Here is a 15,091-nt window from a genome sequence, read left to right as displayed (position 1 = left end):
ATACTTGAATCCCAAAATACAATTAATCAACATATTTTGTCAGGTATTTTAGCTACCAACCAAAGAATAGATTTACTCCAAGCTCAGGTAGAAGAATTGGCTGACTTGGTGCTTTTGGGTTGTGTTGACCAACGTGCACATTTATGCATAACCTCTGTCAGATTTAATGATTCCAGGAATGCCTCCCGCATCATTGGTGAATATTTGGCCGGAAATTGGTCCATGGCAGCGGAAGACATGATCCAGTCTCAACTAACCCAGATAGCTGTCTTGAACAGTACCCGTGTCGATCCCGTGACTTTGGGTCAATTCACCGATTGGATATCTTCTGCTTTTTCCTTCTTCAAAGAGTGGGTGGGGGTAGGCATTTTTGGTGCAATGTGTTGCTTCGGTATGTTCCTCTGTTTGTGGTTTCTCTGTCGCCTTAAGGCCCGCAGTGCTCACGATAAGGCTATGATCATACAAGCTCTTGCAGCTTTAGAAAATGGCAACTCACCTCAAGTCTGGCTTGCGCATCTTAAACAGTAAACCTTTGACATGGTCGTTACACCCCAAGTTATTATAACATTGCACTGGGATCGACATGACTTTCCTTGTTATTCTCTTAGTGTTGGAAAGCCCTTGCACTCTGCCGGTCTTACTGCCATTGCACGCAGATGGGTTTCCACACTAGTGCTTTTCTATCGCCTTAAAGTCCGTGCCTTTCTTTCAGGGTGCTGTCAACTTGTTTGTCGTTATAAACAGCCATAGTTCAGCCTCAGCTATCCCCCTTCGTCCACCATCGTCACGATACAGGATGCGAGGCAAGGCACTGCACTTGAGTGATCCTTGACGTGGACCTCAAGGAGAGCATGTCCTATTGCATGCGGGTTAGACGCATCCACGCCCCGCCCCACGAAAAAAGGCGTCGGCTGATATGGCCTCAGATCTGGGGAAGGGCCCTCCTTAGGACTGAGCCATACTATGCAGCCACTTCTGCACAGTGGGATAGGACCTCTACTCTCGCCTGTATTGTTTTAAGAAAACAGAAAGGGGGAACTGTGGTGAGCCGCTTCTGCCGTTTCTGCAGACTATGGTCGCCATTACAAGATGGCGCTGGCTCCGCTGTGGTCTGTGACAAACAACTCCTTATTTGGGAGAGTTGGCGCATGGTTTTTCACCACCCTATGAGAAAGCTCCATGTGGCAGCTTCGCATTGGGGCTTGAGATGCTTTATTAAGGCTGGGAGGGGCATCCGAGAGAGAGAAGAAGAAATATCAAGGGCCTGAATAAACTGCTGAAAGAAGATTCCTGAGTTGCGTCTTCCTTGCGGGCAAGGGGTCGCGACAGTAGGTAAGGGGTCCTTTTTAGTATGATGTTTCATATCAGCCTTACAAGTGGAGCAGAATGGCCAGTCTTCTGCCAAAAGGGCTAGAAAAGATGAACAGGCTGATTCTGGGGCCTGAGTGATGCCAGGATCCCGGATGTTGATTGTTGTATTGAATTTAGAGAGAATATCTCAGCCAAGCAAAGGAACTGGTCATTGGGGCATAACTAGGAATGTCTGAGAGAATGGGAAGTTGTCTATGGAACAGAGTAATAGGGGAGTCTTTTTTGGATAGATGGTCTTTCCTCCTACCCCGACAATAGGAGAGGTGGAAGGCACTGTTTGCCCCCAGAATTCTGTCAGGACTGAGAAGGTAGCCCTGGTGTCAAGCAGAAAGTCAACCTTGTGCCTATCCACCTGAATCTGCACCCTGGGTTCCTGTGTATTGATTGTTATAGCCAGGGACAGGAACCAAGGCTCTGTCAATCTTCGATTGCCATGCCCAGAAGGTCGGAGGGTTCCCTGGCCATAGGCCTCCTATGGGATCTAGGATAGTCAGAGCCCCAAAGACCTTGTTGTTGACATTTAGAACATGGGATATGTGGAGTGCGGGGGATGCACTGGCCCAATATCCCTCCTTGCCACACTTGAAGCAGGCACCCAGGGGGGATTTCAGTGATGGGCAGCGACCCAAGGAAGCACCCTGCAGGGCCTGGGCAAGCATCTAAAATTTCTCAGTCTGGGGGGTGGCAGGGCCTTGTTCAAGCTTTTTTAGTTTGGCCTGGATGTCGGGGGGTAGCTCTGCAAGAGGAAATATGTCACAAGGACATGACATGATGGCCATCTGGGGTTTGGGGATCTAGGTTACTGCTGAAGGGCTTTCATAAGCCGATCCAGAAATTCCAATGAGGTCTCTTGTAATTTTTGGAAATTGAGCCCCACAATAATACATGCAGAGAATCGGTCCCTACTCTGTATGCCACCTTGGGGCAGCAAATGGCCCCTGTGGGTGATTGGGATTAACTCAGTGAGTTTCGTCCGCATGGGCTCTGGCAAGTTCCCAGTATCTGGTACGTTCCTCAAGAAGGAGAGTATTAACCAATAACATATAAGTGAGGCTATAAGCCTAGAAGACCCACTGAAACTCTCTTCTGTGGTGAATGAGCCCAACCTTCGCTCGAGTTGCGTGAGGTCATTCATAGAGAATGGGACATGCACCCAGATAATGCCCTCATGTCCAGCAACCTCTTAAGGGGGCCATGGTTTGTGGGACTAGGGAGTGGGACCCAGTTTGGGGGGAATAAAGGTGTCAGCTGAGTCAGGGGGAGCACCTGAGGGGCTGGACAGAGCTGATGCGGGAGGTGGGTAGGGAGGGGATTCATCTGCTGGATAGGTCGGGGTGAGAGCTAAGAAGAGAAAAAGCCTCAACATAGGGGATCTCCTTGCACTTTTTCGAGCGCTCACAGAAGTTAAACAGATCTCTGAGAATTGCGGGATCCAGGGATCCTCCTGGGGGCCATTGACTTTGATTGTCTAATTGATAGTAAGGCCAATCTTGTGTGCAGAATTTAATAAGGGGGAGTCTGCAGGGAGGGAGAGAGAGAGAGAGAGAGGAGTGCCTGTTCTTCCAATCCTCAGGACCTCACGCTCATGAACCAGGTTCCAGAGAGTCCACCATGACCCTGAAGGTTGTAGTGGGGTGCTTTCTCTCCTCCAGATTGGGCATCAGAGGTTTGCTGGATGATCATGGTCAAAGCCCCTGCATATAGCCCATCTGAAGTTGGATACCTGATAGGGAAACTCACCTACTGAAGAGCTGGTGTTGTGTGAGTAGTAGCAGCACTCAAAAAGAGTGGACAAGGACGGCAAGCCTTGAGAGAGGGGTCCCTCGAGCAGTGAGGCATTCCCTCTCCCAGGTTTCGGCACCAATGAAAGAACAAAAAAGGCACGTCATCGGAGAAAATGCCCATTTACTGAGGAACAGCTCTGCATATTTATAGAACTGGGGATGGTTTGACAGTTATGACAGTATAACAGTTTAATAATTTGACAGTTGGCATGGGGTGCTTTCTGATTGGTGGGTAAGATTCATGTGATCCAGCAAGGCTAGTCTGATAGGTGGGTAAGGATCATGTGAGCCAGCAGGGCTCACCATTGGACGGCTCTTCTCGGAGGATGGGGAAGTTAGTCTTTGGAGCCGAGGCCACTCCCAACAGGAGTAATCAGGGGAGCCAGGGTTGAAATTGTTCTCTTAGTCCACAGAAGCTGAGCATGAAGTAACAGTGTGACACGACTGTCACTATAATCCTAGAGCTACCCTAGGGCAGAAGAAAAATAAATGTGAACTTGTTTTTTACTGGTAGAGTGAAATTTGATCAGAAAGCGTTAAGTCCTATATTTTTTGCTTTTATTTTTGAAGTTTATTTTTTATACTCACATAATTATTTTTAATTAATGGTATTCACCCTTATAATTGTCATGATCACTTGCTTCAATGGTGGTGGTTCTTTCCTGTTAGTGTACATCAGTGATTCAGAATCTGTGAAAGTATAGGAAGATATTTAGGAGGTAAGACATAAGAAGTGATAGAAAGCTCTACTTAGTTTGTGACTTTTTTGAGTCTAATTTCCCCATGGAGATCAACTTCTCATTCTGACTAGTGTTTTGGGGAGAACTGGAGAGAGGGCAGATTCGCAAGTGTGGCTGAATCAATGTGAAAAACCTAGTTTTGTCTGCATTTTATGTAATCTGTTGACTCACAAATCTACCCAGGACACAGGTATAGTTGCTTCGTTTTGTGTCAACAGAGCACTCATGCATTTTTAAAAAATTTTGCTCATTATTCAAATAAAGACAACATAAAATATTCTTCTACCTAATCTGATATGACTATTCTATGGATAACCTAAGACATTGTCAACCTTTCCCAAGAAAAGTATATAAAATATACAACCCTTTCCTCATTAAGGGAAAAAAATCCTTTTCTTTTTTTTGTATTTTATGTGAAATTTATTCTGTTTCTACTGATTCATACTCCTTCATTTATATCCAGTTACTTAAATACTGAGATATGAGTTTAGGTATTATTCACACCTCATGTTTGATAAGAGGATAACAATGAAATAAACACTTATTTTGTGTAATATAAATATACAAATTCTTATTAGCATTAAGAAGAAATGCAAAAGTATGGCAGTCCGTATTCCTGAGGATTGTCCACATGGTCATTACTGGTGTTTATAACTATCCTATTTCTCTCCGCAGTCCATACTGCCTTGGTTCACAGCTGGTCATTGTTCCTAGTCAGGTGGGTGACCCAAACCTTCATCTCTGAAGGATATGAGCCCTTTTCAGTGTGACCTGACTTGGGCTTTAGTTTCCTATTGCCCTCCATCACAGGACCTGGGAATTCGAAGAGGCACCGAGAAACTGTCCTATGTCACACTTGCTCTTCCTCTCTGTATTGTGTAGTAGCAACTCAGTTTCCCCTTCCTAGTCAGAATCAATCACTCCATGCCACAGAGTGACCTTCTTCTTCACCTATTGATTCAGCTATAATGAGCATCCTAAAGTGGTAGTAGGGCAACCTCAACTCTCAGAAATGGAATCAATTTGTGTCTGGGTAGAAGAGTCTCTCCCTTTGTAGCCAAGAGATTTCTAAAGCAGCAGAACTGAAAAGTGCAGGAACAAATAATGTTGGTGGGTCATAGACATCAATGTTATAGGGAGAGAACACACTCTCATTTCTATCCATTGAATGCTTGGGGTTTGATCCTATGAATTCTTGTTATGGGAGAAGCAGTACCATAAATTAGATGCAGACGTGGAGCATGTATCACACCCTGGAGGACATTTCCCCAGCAATGAGAGATGTTTCCAACTAGGTGTTGCTTGAAGCAGAGTCTTACAAGGGTATTTCACCATTCTATCAGATTCTACATTTTAGGAAGTTGGAGGACCATGCTAAGTATAACAAATCCCATGAACACAGGCCACATTTCACACTTGTTTGCTGTGAATCAATCTCCTTGATCAGGAGCAATACTGCGTGGAATAATCTTATGGTGAACAAAGCATTCTGTGAGTCCAGAGATGGTAGTTCTGTCAGCAGCACTTCAGGTGAGGAAGCAAAATCCATACCCAGAGTGAGTGTGCATTTCAGGGAAAAAAAGAGTGTCCTTTTTATGTTGAATGTGGTCCAATATCATCAATGTGCTATGGAGTGGCTGGCTGATCATCCCAGGGAATGGTGCGATGTTGGGAACTCAGATTGGTCTTTGCTCTTAGTAGTGAGTATTCAGCAGTGCTTCAGACAGATTGACCTTGGTGAGTGTACATCCATCTTGCTGAATCCTGGAATAATCTTTACCCCTGATGCCATATCCAGTTTGTTCATGGATCTATTGGGAAGATGCCAGGGCTGATTGAAGAAACAGGGGTTGATATCCAAAGTACTGGTTAACCCTTTTTTGGATAAGAAGATCTATCCGATGAGGGGTAGTAATGAGTATTTCTTTGTTGTTTCTGAAAGAATGACTGGACAAGGCTCCTCATCAGAGAAGTACCTGTTTATTAAGGAACAGCTTTCCACATTTATATAGTCAGGAGCCATTCAACAGTGCAGAGCATTGGCACAGGGCACTTTCTGATTGGTGGGTAAGGATCATGGTGGTCAGCAGGGCTCACCATTGGGCGGCTCTTCCCACCAGTGTCTCAGGGCATGGGGAAGTTAGTACGGGAAGAGAAGCACAGTCGGCGCCATCTTTGGAGCCGGTGTGACTTCCTACAGTTTCCATAAGAATATTTTTCATTAAATCATCCAGAAAATTTTGAAGTTCCAGGATATTAAAAGGGACACATATATCAGAGTTATGAATATCTCCCCTAGGCGAAATAAAGAACTTTGGATTTTCTCCTGGAGAAAGGGTTAATGTGTTTGCCTTCATGATGGATGTATTGTATTTAGTTACACATGTATCATTTTTGTATTTGGGGGTTAACCTGACTGAAGGAGATATATATGTCTGCCAAATTGGTAGAAGATGGACTGTAGTGATTTTGTGATATGTGAGGTTGGCTAGGATGAACGACATCTCACCAAATTTCTTCTAATCCATCATATCTAGTTAAGGTGGGTCTTAGAGGAGCTTCCTGGGAGATTAGAGGGCAGAAGGGAAGCAGTCATCATGTAGTATTAATACGTTGTTGCTGGTCTGCTGGCTCACACCTCACTGGTATGGAGCAGTGGCTGGGCCTGCAGTTGCTCTACCTTCCCCAGGATTCTCCTTTAGGCTCTTGGAATTCTGGGCTAGGGGTGTGCATTCAGCTTCATTAGAAATCTGACCTAAATTTTCATGTGCCTGTATGAACATACCATATGGATCTCATCTGTATGTATATCCACAAGTAACTAATAAAAACTATAAATAAATAGCAGATCAGCAGAGTAGAGGAAGGGATCAGAGGAAGGGAGGAGGAGAGGGAAAAGGGAAGTATGGGGATAAGGGCCTATTTTATGCTTTTTAATTATGTTAAAAGAAACCCAAATATTTTGTAGAATTCAAAAGAGCCAATACAAACAAAACAAAACAAAACAAAACAAAACAAAACAAAAAAACCCAGTGCCTAATTCCATAGGCAAGCAGACCTGACTCTTTTTTTGTTTGTTTTTTTGTTTTCTCTTGTGGGGTCACAGCTCATGCCTTTGGATTTAGTCTGTCTTTGTCTGTCCTGCTTTGTACTATATTCCCTTTCTACTGCTTGTCCTGTAGACTTAAAGTTACCACATCAGACTTAAACATGAAAGCAGTACACCAATTTCTTAACAACTTCTACAATGTCATAAGGCCAAAGTTCTGTAATGCAAAACTTAACAATTACATGATTAAATAGAAATGTCTTAGTGGTTCAGCTGCTCTTGTTAGAACCTGCCTGGTAAAATAAGAAACAAAATCTAACAATCATACAAACACAGACACACACTAACACAAATCATACATATGATTACACACATATGCCTATATTTAGTAAGAGGAGACATAAATTCTGGCCTTTAATAGAGGATTGGAATTTCAAATGACCATGATCATGATGACAATTTTAGGTTTCTCTTGTTTTGAAAAAATTGAATTTCAACAATTTCAGCTGCTGGATAATTACAAATAGAGAAAAATCTCTTCACAAATGTTTTATTGGATCAAAGTGCTTATCGCCTTGTACACAGGATCCCATATTTCTGGCATCACACTTTGTCTCCATTCCCTGTTTCCCCAGGGACTGAGAAGGGACCATGTGGCTGAGTAATCAGATGTCTCTTGCAGACTGCATCCTTGAAGGGCTCTTGGATGACTCCCCAACCCACCTTTTCCTTTTCTGCCTGACCATAGTGGTTGCACTGAGTGGCAACACCCTCATCATCCTCCTCATCTGTGTGGATCATGGGCTTCACATCCCCATGTACTTCCTGCTCAGCCAGCTCTCCCTCATGGACCTGATGCACATCTCCACAACCATCCCCAAGATGGCTACCAACTACCTGTTTGGCAGCAAGTCCATCTCCTTTGTGGGCTGTGCCACCAACACTTCCTCTATTTGTCTCTGGGTTGCGCTGAGTGTCTTCTGCTAGCTCTCATGTCCTATGACAGGTATGTTGCCATCTGTCATCCTCTGTGTTACACTGTGCTCATGAGCAGGAAGGTGGGACTGATGATGGCCCTCATGTAATGGTTGGGGGCATCTCTGAACTCCCTAATTCACACAGTCATCTTGATGCACTTTCTCTTCTGTGGATCTTGGAAAATACACCACTTCTACTTTGAGTATCCAGCTGTCGTGAAGTTGGTATATTTTGACATCACTATCTATGAGTCCACAGTGTACAGCAGCACCATCATGCTTCTCCTCCTCCCCATCATCCTGATTTTTACATCCTATGGCTTCATCCTGCACAGTGTCATTGAGATGCATTCAGCTGGGAGTAAGAGAAATGCCTTTGCCACTTGCAGCTCCCACCTCATTGTTGTCTTTCTCTGGTTTGGTGCCTGCATCTTCTCATACATGAGGCCCAGGTCCCAGCGCACTCCACTGCAAGACAAAGTTGGTTCTGTGTTCTATAGCATCATTACTCCCACTCTGAATCCTCTGATTTATCCTCTCTGAAATAAGGATGCAGCTAAGGCTCTGAGGTGAGTGTTGAGGAGAGATTTTATCTCCCAATGACTATACCTGTGTTTGTCCCAAATGTAGATGTTATTCTGGGTAAATCTCTAAGAACTTTCAAGAATCCAGATACCTGATGTTCTCTGACACCTCCAAGAATAAAGTAGTTTACATAAAACTTCACTATTTTAACTTAGTTGCAGGAAATTAAGCAGCTTTGTATATGTGTCTACAGTCATTTAGAGTAGTAGAGAAATATCTTTAGAAATCCCATTAAAAGAAGACATATAATAGTCAGTGACACTAAAAATATTAAGATAAATATATAAGGACCTTTCTATTATTATTTATCACCAAGACGTATGTAAATCATGCCACCAGAGGGTATTTATGGAGTGTAAAATTAGAATTTGTTGCTAAATATCATAATCATGGGAAGTAAAGGGTATTTTGAAAGAAAGGGTAGATGATACAAAATTTATACTCATAGACCTTTATAGTTCCTTGAATCACTGTTTATGAATTTATAAGAGAAGGAATAAAGAGATGAGGGTATGGAGAGGGGTGGAGAGAGTCCCAAGAAAACAAGAGAGGATGAGACTTCATGTTTGGCAATGAGGTGGTCCCCTCCTTTCCATCACACAACACATAGTACTGTGTAGAGGCACTGACCAAGCCCAGAGAAGGTCCAGCAACACTAGTAACTCAAGAGCAGCCTCAATCTATCTTCAATTCAATTTTTTTTATTCACAGAGCATATCAAGATATCCTTTGTTCTGACATACATCTTTCTTTAAGAACAGAGCATAAGTCTTTAGGGAGATTCAGATTCTAATTTACAGGCTTTTCTCTTGACATAATCTTTAGAACATTGGTTTTTCTGGCTGAAGCAATGATTCCCTGCTGAATTTCAGAGGAATCTGAAAAAATTAAACTAGCATACTTAAAAGTAGTAAATGAAGCACCCAAACCAGAAGGAATTAGAACAGGTAAATTTCAGAAAATAAAGCTGTATAAATATATGAAAATTACTTTTAACTTTGTATGTCTGGGATTCCTTCCATTTATTCTATAAGCTTTGTCAAGATTGGATAGTGAAAGAATATATACATCTGTTCGTTCAACAAAATATTTCATAAGCATCTATTCACTACCATGCCTGGGATAAAATCATGTAGGCTTGTGTTTTTTTTTTAATTTAAATTTTATCAAGAGAGCTGGGGATGAGGCTCAGTGGTTGAGCACTTGCCTAGCAACTGTGAGGCCCTGAGTTCCCTGTTACCACAAAGAAAAAATTTTAAGTAAAATGGATGAATTAAAAAAATTTAAACCAGAGTCAAACTCTGTAAAGCTAAATAAAGTGAACTTCATGGATGTTTGCTCAGGTTCCTTCATGCATGGGTTACACAGGAAACCCTGAGTAGGTTTTATAATTTGAAGTATATGAGTAGTCCTTCCCTTCTAAAAGAGTCCAGTCATGCCTCTTGATTGAACCCATGCAGTTTAAAGATGGACAAGACCTTCAGGGAAATTTTATGCTTTCCCCCTCCAAGGCTCCTCTTTGTCTTTACTTCCAAGAGAAGTGCAAATGAGGAAATTTTGAGTCCTACAGAGTTTTGAGGAGCACTTTTGCCCCATTCTGACCAAGGCATTCCTTTACTGTCAGGGGTACCTCCAACAGAGTAATCTTCTGATCCCAGGAGAGGGAAGGGAAAACAATTGTCATGGAGATTGAGAAATTCCTGCTGGGAAAGACTAGGAGCTTGCAGAAAGTACCTACCCCATCCCAGGTGTACTAGAGACTTATTTTCTATCAGATTTAAGTTCCCTATATGTACATATGTAAAGCATAGCTACATGACTGCCCTGGATCCTCAAAGAAAATGAGAACCATATCTCTCTTCTCATTTCCTAAATGGAAAACTAACAGATGGGGGAGGATATGCATATTAAATTAACAATCCCTAGAAATAAGCCGTATAAGACCTTGCTTTTTATGACTCAGTGACAACTTTACATTTTTCACAGAAGAGATTCCACATTGTTCCATAAATGTAACAAATTACTATTTTAAAATTTCAAATAGTTTGCAAATATTTTCTGCATATTTAGAAACACGTGTGTGCATGCACACACACACACACAGAGAGAGAGAGAAAGAGAGAGAGAGAGAGAGAGAGAGAGAGAGAGAAATATCATTTGTAAAATTTTAAAATTAAAAAGAGCAAAAAAATGACAGCCATGGAATCTAATTCTAATTCAAGTCACTTCTTAAATATTTACAGAACGCTTGCCATGGGTGAGGTCCCCTTACAAGTCACCACTGGGAGTTTATGAAAGGAATAAATAAGGTGATGTGGTTAAGTGGGATGATGTACTAAGATATAGAAAAAATAGGCATCCAGGGGCTGTGGTTGTGTCTCAGTGATAGAGTGCTTGCATAGCCTGTTTGAGGCACTGGATTCAAATCTCAGCACCACATTTAGAAAACTAAATTTAAACCAGAGTCAACTGGTTTAAATTTAGTCCTACAAATGGGATGCTTTAATAACAAAATATTAACTTAGATGATGAAAACAGTTTGCAGTAACCAATAACAAAATGGGGGAGTGAATGAGTCTTGCATTAGATGGGGTCGACTCCTTGGAAGAGTTTGTATATTGAACTAGAATTTGAAGGATCAGAAGAGGGGGGAAATAAGAGTCAGAAAGAGTTATTACTGAAATGTAAAAAAAGTAGTTTTCTGTAACAGAACTCCTGGGGGTAAATCAGGATTACTCTGAACTGTATAAGTCCTTCATAATGTTAAGAAATTATTGATATCAGTGATTCTCAATTTTGTCTGAGAATGAGAACTGAAGAATACAAGATCAGTACACAAAAACAAACTGATATATACTGTTTCTATACACTGTGATAAACAATCCAAAAGGGAAATTAAGAAATGAAGAAAATAGTTTAATTTATGATATCATTGAAAAGAACAAATACTTAGGAATCAAATTGACAAAAGTGCAAAACAGGTCTGTGCCTGTACCTCAGTTAGTAGAGTGCTAGCCTAGCATGTGTGAAGTAATGGGTTTAATCCTCAGTACTACATAAAAATAAAATATATTGTGTCCATCTATTATAAAAATATTTTTAGAAAACCAAAAAAGTGAAAAACAGGTACAATAATAACTATAAAACACTGTTGAAATAAATTAAAGAGGATCTACATGACTATCAAAAAACATGCCAGGTCCATGGATCAGAAAACTTAATATCAGCAAAATGGCAGTACTCTTGAAATCAATTTGCAGGTTTGAATGACCTTTGTAAGAGGATCTTAGCTGACTTTTTTTTTTGTAGAAATTGACAAATTGATTTAAAGGGACCCCCAAATAGCCATAATGATCTTGAAAATCAAGAATAAAGTGTAGGATTCACATTTCTTGATTTCAAAACTTAACATAAAGCAAAAATACATGTTTAGTGATAAAGCAAAATGGTAGAACTATTATAGAAAAGAGTTTTTGTGATTCTTTATTAAGTGAAACACAGAATTATTGGTCATGGCAGATGGGTAACATGTAGATAAATGGAATATGATTTGGAGTTCATAAAGAAACCCACCTGTCTATGACATGTGGAATTTTGAGAAAGGTGCCATTGCCACTGAATGGGGCAGACCCTCTTCAAAAAATGAAACTGGAACAAATGAATAGCTACATGCAAAACAATAAAGTGTTGTCCTTACCTGACTCTGTATGTAGAATTTAACTCAAAATGGTTGAAATACCTAAGTATAAGAGTTAAAGCTATACAATTCTTGACAGGAAATTACAAAAACTGTGTAAGTCCATATGGCCTCAATGGAGTCTGAGATTTGATACTTAAAGCACAAACAATAAAAGGAAAACACATAAATCACACATCATTCAAATGGAAGTTTCCGTGACATGTTGAGTTTTTAACATTTTTATAAATAGCATCACATTGCATGCATTTTCTGTCAATTGCTTTTCTTTTATGAACTTTACAGCTTTGAGATTAATACATTTAAGATTTTGAAATCTAGTTCATCCATTTGAATGGTTGAAGTATATATAGCTTCCATGAAAGGAATAAATTGCAAAAAACTAAAAACTTTGTCCTTCAAAGGACAATATCAAGAAAGTGAAAAGACATCTATAGAATAGGACAAACCTGTTGTAAATCATAATCCAATAAGGATCTCTGTGAAGACTATATAAAAATTCTTAAGCCTCAAAATGAAAAGACAAATGCTTTGGGTATACATGGGCAAAAGACATGGATAGATTTTTTAAAAAATATTTTTATTAGTTATGGATGGACCTTTATTTATTTGCTTATATGTGGTGCTGAGAATTGAACCCAGTGCCTCATACATGCCAGGCAAATGCTCTACTACTGAACCACAATCCTAGCCCATGGATAGATATTTCTTTAATATAGTGGATCTGTCTTAACTTTCCTATGTTCACAGATGAATATTCCACAGTGAATCTCCACATCATGTACATCCACAAGACTGGGATTCTAATTAGAAAAAGATGTACTCTATTTTTGTATAAATATGTCAAAATATACTCTCCTGTCATGTACACCTAAACATAACAAATAAAAAACTAACTAACATTGCTCAGTACTAGTAACCAATAGGAAGATACAAATCAAAACCAGACGAGATGCCATCTTACATCCACTACAATGTCTAAAATTAGAGGTGGAAACATAAAGTCTTAGAAAAGATGTGAAGTAATTGGAACTCTCATCCATTTTTGGTGAGAAAGCAAAATGGTACAACTATTATAGAAAACATTTTTGGTGGTTCTTTATTAAGTGAAACACAGAATTATTGTATAAGCCAGAAATTTCACTCCTAGTATACACCAGAAGAAATTGAAAACTAGAGTTCACAAACAAGTTTCACATGCTTTTTCATAATAGCACTATTCACAATGGCCAAAAGGTAGAAATCACCCAAATTTTCATCAATGATGAATGGATAACCAAATTGTGATATATAAATACAATAAAATATTATTTAGTCATAAAATCTGAGGTACTGATATATATTTCACTTGAAAACAAAATGCTAAATGATAGCCATTTACATCACAAAAGACTACAGATTATATGACTCTATTTTTATAATGTAAATGATATCTTTAAAAAGTTGTTATTTAAAAGAAAAAAAAAGAAATGCTAGTCCACATACTAATGATAATAAAAAGTGGATGAAAGACATCTAAATCTCTGATGCTCTTCATTTTTTTTTCCACAAAGGAATCTTGTGGATTGTTGAGGGAATCAACATTAACTTTGTCTCTGGCTTTAGCTGGCCCTGTGGTCATGCCCCTGCCAGCCCCTCTTCCACTCAATGTGAATGAAGATAGTGTGGCATCATTCCTCTGTGTACCAGGATGTGCTAGTGATTATGCCTGTGCTGTAGGCCCCAAAGATTCTGAGTAGAGAAAACACAGAATATTTAAATCTCTGCCATTTTACCTTCCTTCTGCTACACATGCAGCAAGAAGTAGGACCAGCACAGATCCACACACTGTCAGAATTATCTGTTGACCAAGTGGCTAGTGCTTGCTCCCATCACATGCCATGAGGCAGCTGCCCTTGTGCCAGGGGAGTCAGACACTACGGTGAATGAGACTCATCTCTCAGATCAAAGGGAGAGAGAGAGAGAGAGAGAGAGAGAGAGAGAGAGAGAGAGAGAGAGAGAGCCATAAGTGAACAAATTACAGCAGCGAGTGAAGAGTAGATGATAAAAGATGATTAAGGGGGGTTCCAAGATGGCAGGCCAGAGGGAGGCAGAATTCTGCATTGCTCAGTGACCTGGGGTTCAAGTTGTGAGAATATGGCTTCTATCCCAGCAATATTCCCGCCCCATGCAGGAAGCACCTTACCTGTCCAGGGCTCCAGGCCTGGGCATCAGAGTAGGTCTCCCAACTACTAGCCCACACAGGACTACTGGATACCTGAGTGAGACCATTCATGGCAGTGGAAGCAGTACCCACAAAGAACTTTTGGCCACCAAGTCGAGCAGAAATCACAGATGCTGCTTCCATGGAGGACATCTGGAGCTTCCCATGAGTAATAACTCTCAGTCTGCCACCCCTGTGTGGACCCTCATCTACCAATGTGGGAAATCCCCTGATCACTGCTATCTTGGGACTCTGCAGCAGCTGACCTAATCACCTATGCACAGTGCCTGCCAGCACCTAGGAACTTCACACAGGCTCTGAAGTCAGCTGACACTGCCAGCCACAGAGCTTGCTGCTGAACTCATCATTCAACACCATCACCAGACTTCCTCCACCAGAACAGACACCCCACCACCACTGCTGAAAGCAGGAGCCTCCATCTTGGGTCACCTTTATCACCATCTTCCTGGTACTCAGTTTCTAACTCCCCACTCTCCCTAGCAGCTGTTAACTCTGCACAATTACATCCTGTTTACTTTCACCATTCTGAAGGCAGAGATACCAGCTAACATCAGAGGACCCCACCTATTGGATGAGAAGGGAAGCAGGAAAGATACCGATAAACAACCAAAACCAGCCCTGTGTCTTTCTTCAATACTTTTTTTCTCTCTCCCTATCTCTCTCT

The 15,091-nt window shown here is 40.9% G+C and overlaps 1 long non-coding RNA gene and 1 pseudogene across 1 annotated transcript; one reads left to right on the top strand and one right to left on the bottom strand.

Annotated features, from left to right (window-relative positions):
* Positions 1-3,261: 3,261 nt before the first annotated feature.
* On the bottom strand, positions 3,262-14,663 carry LOC124098808 (uncharacterized). Its single transcript, XR_006853702.2, has 3 exons — positions 14,389-14,663; positions 3,744-3,845; positions 3,262-3,624 (listed from the first exon to the last, which is right to left on the bottom strand). It is a non-coding gene; the product is annotated as an uncharacterized LOC124098808 (long non-coding RNA).
* Positions 7,596-8,524, top strand: LOC124098807 (olfactory receptor 2AE1-like; annotated as a pseudogene).
* Positions 14,664-15,091: the final 428 nt, after the last annotated feature.

The sequence above is a fragment of the Marmota monax genome, unplaced genomic scaffold (assembly GCF_021218885.2).
Source record: "Marmota monax isolate L192 unplaced genomic scaffold, Marmota_monax_Labrador192_F-V1.1 WCK01_AAM20220418_F8-fsc00148, whole genome shotgun sequence".
Classification (NCBI taxonomy): domain Eukaryota; kingdom Metazoa; phylum Chordata; class Mammalia; order Rodentia; family Sciuridae; genus Marmota; species Marmota monax.
Note: the sequence above shows the minus strand (reverse complement) of the source record. Positions and strands in the feature narration are given on the sequence as shown.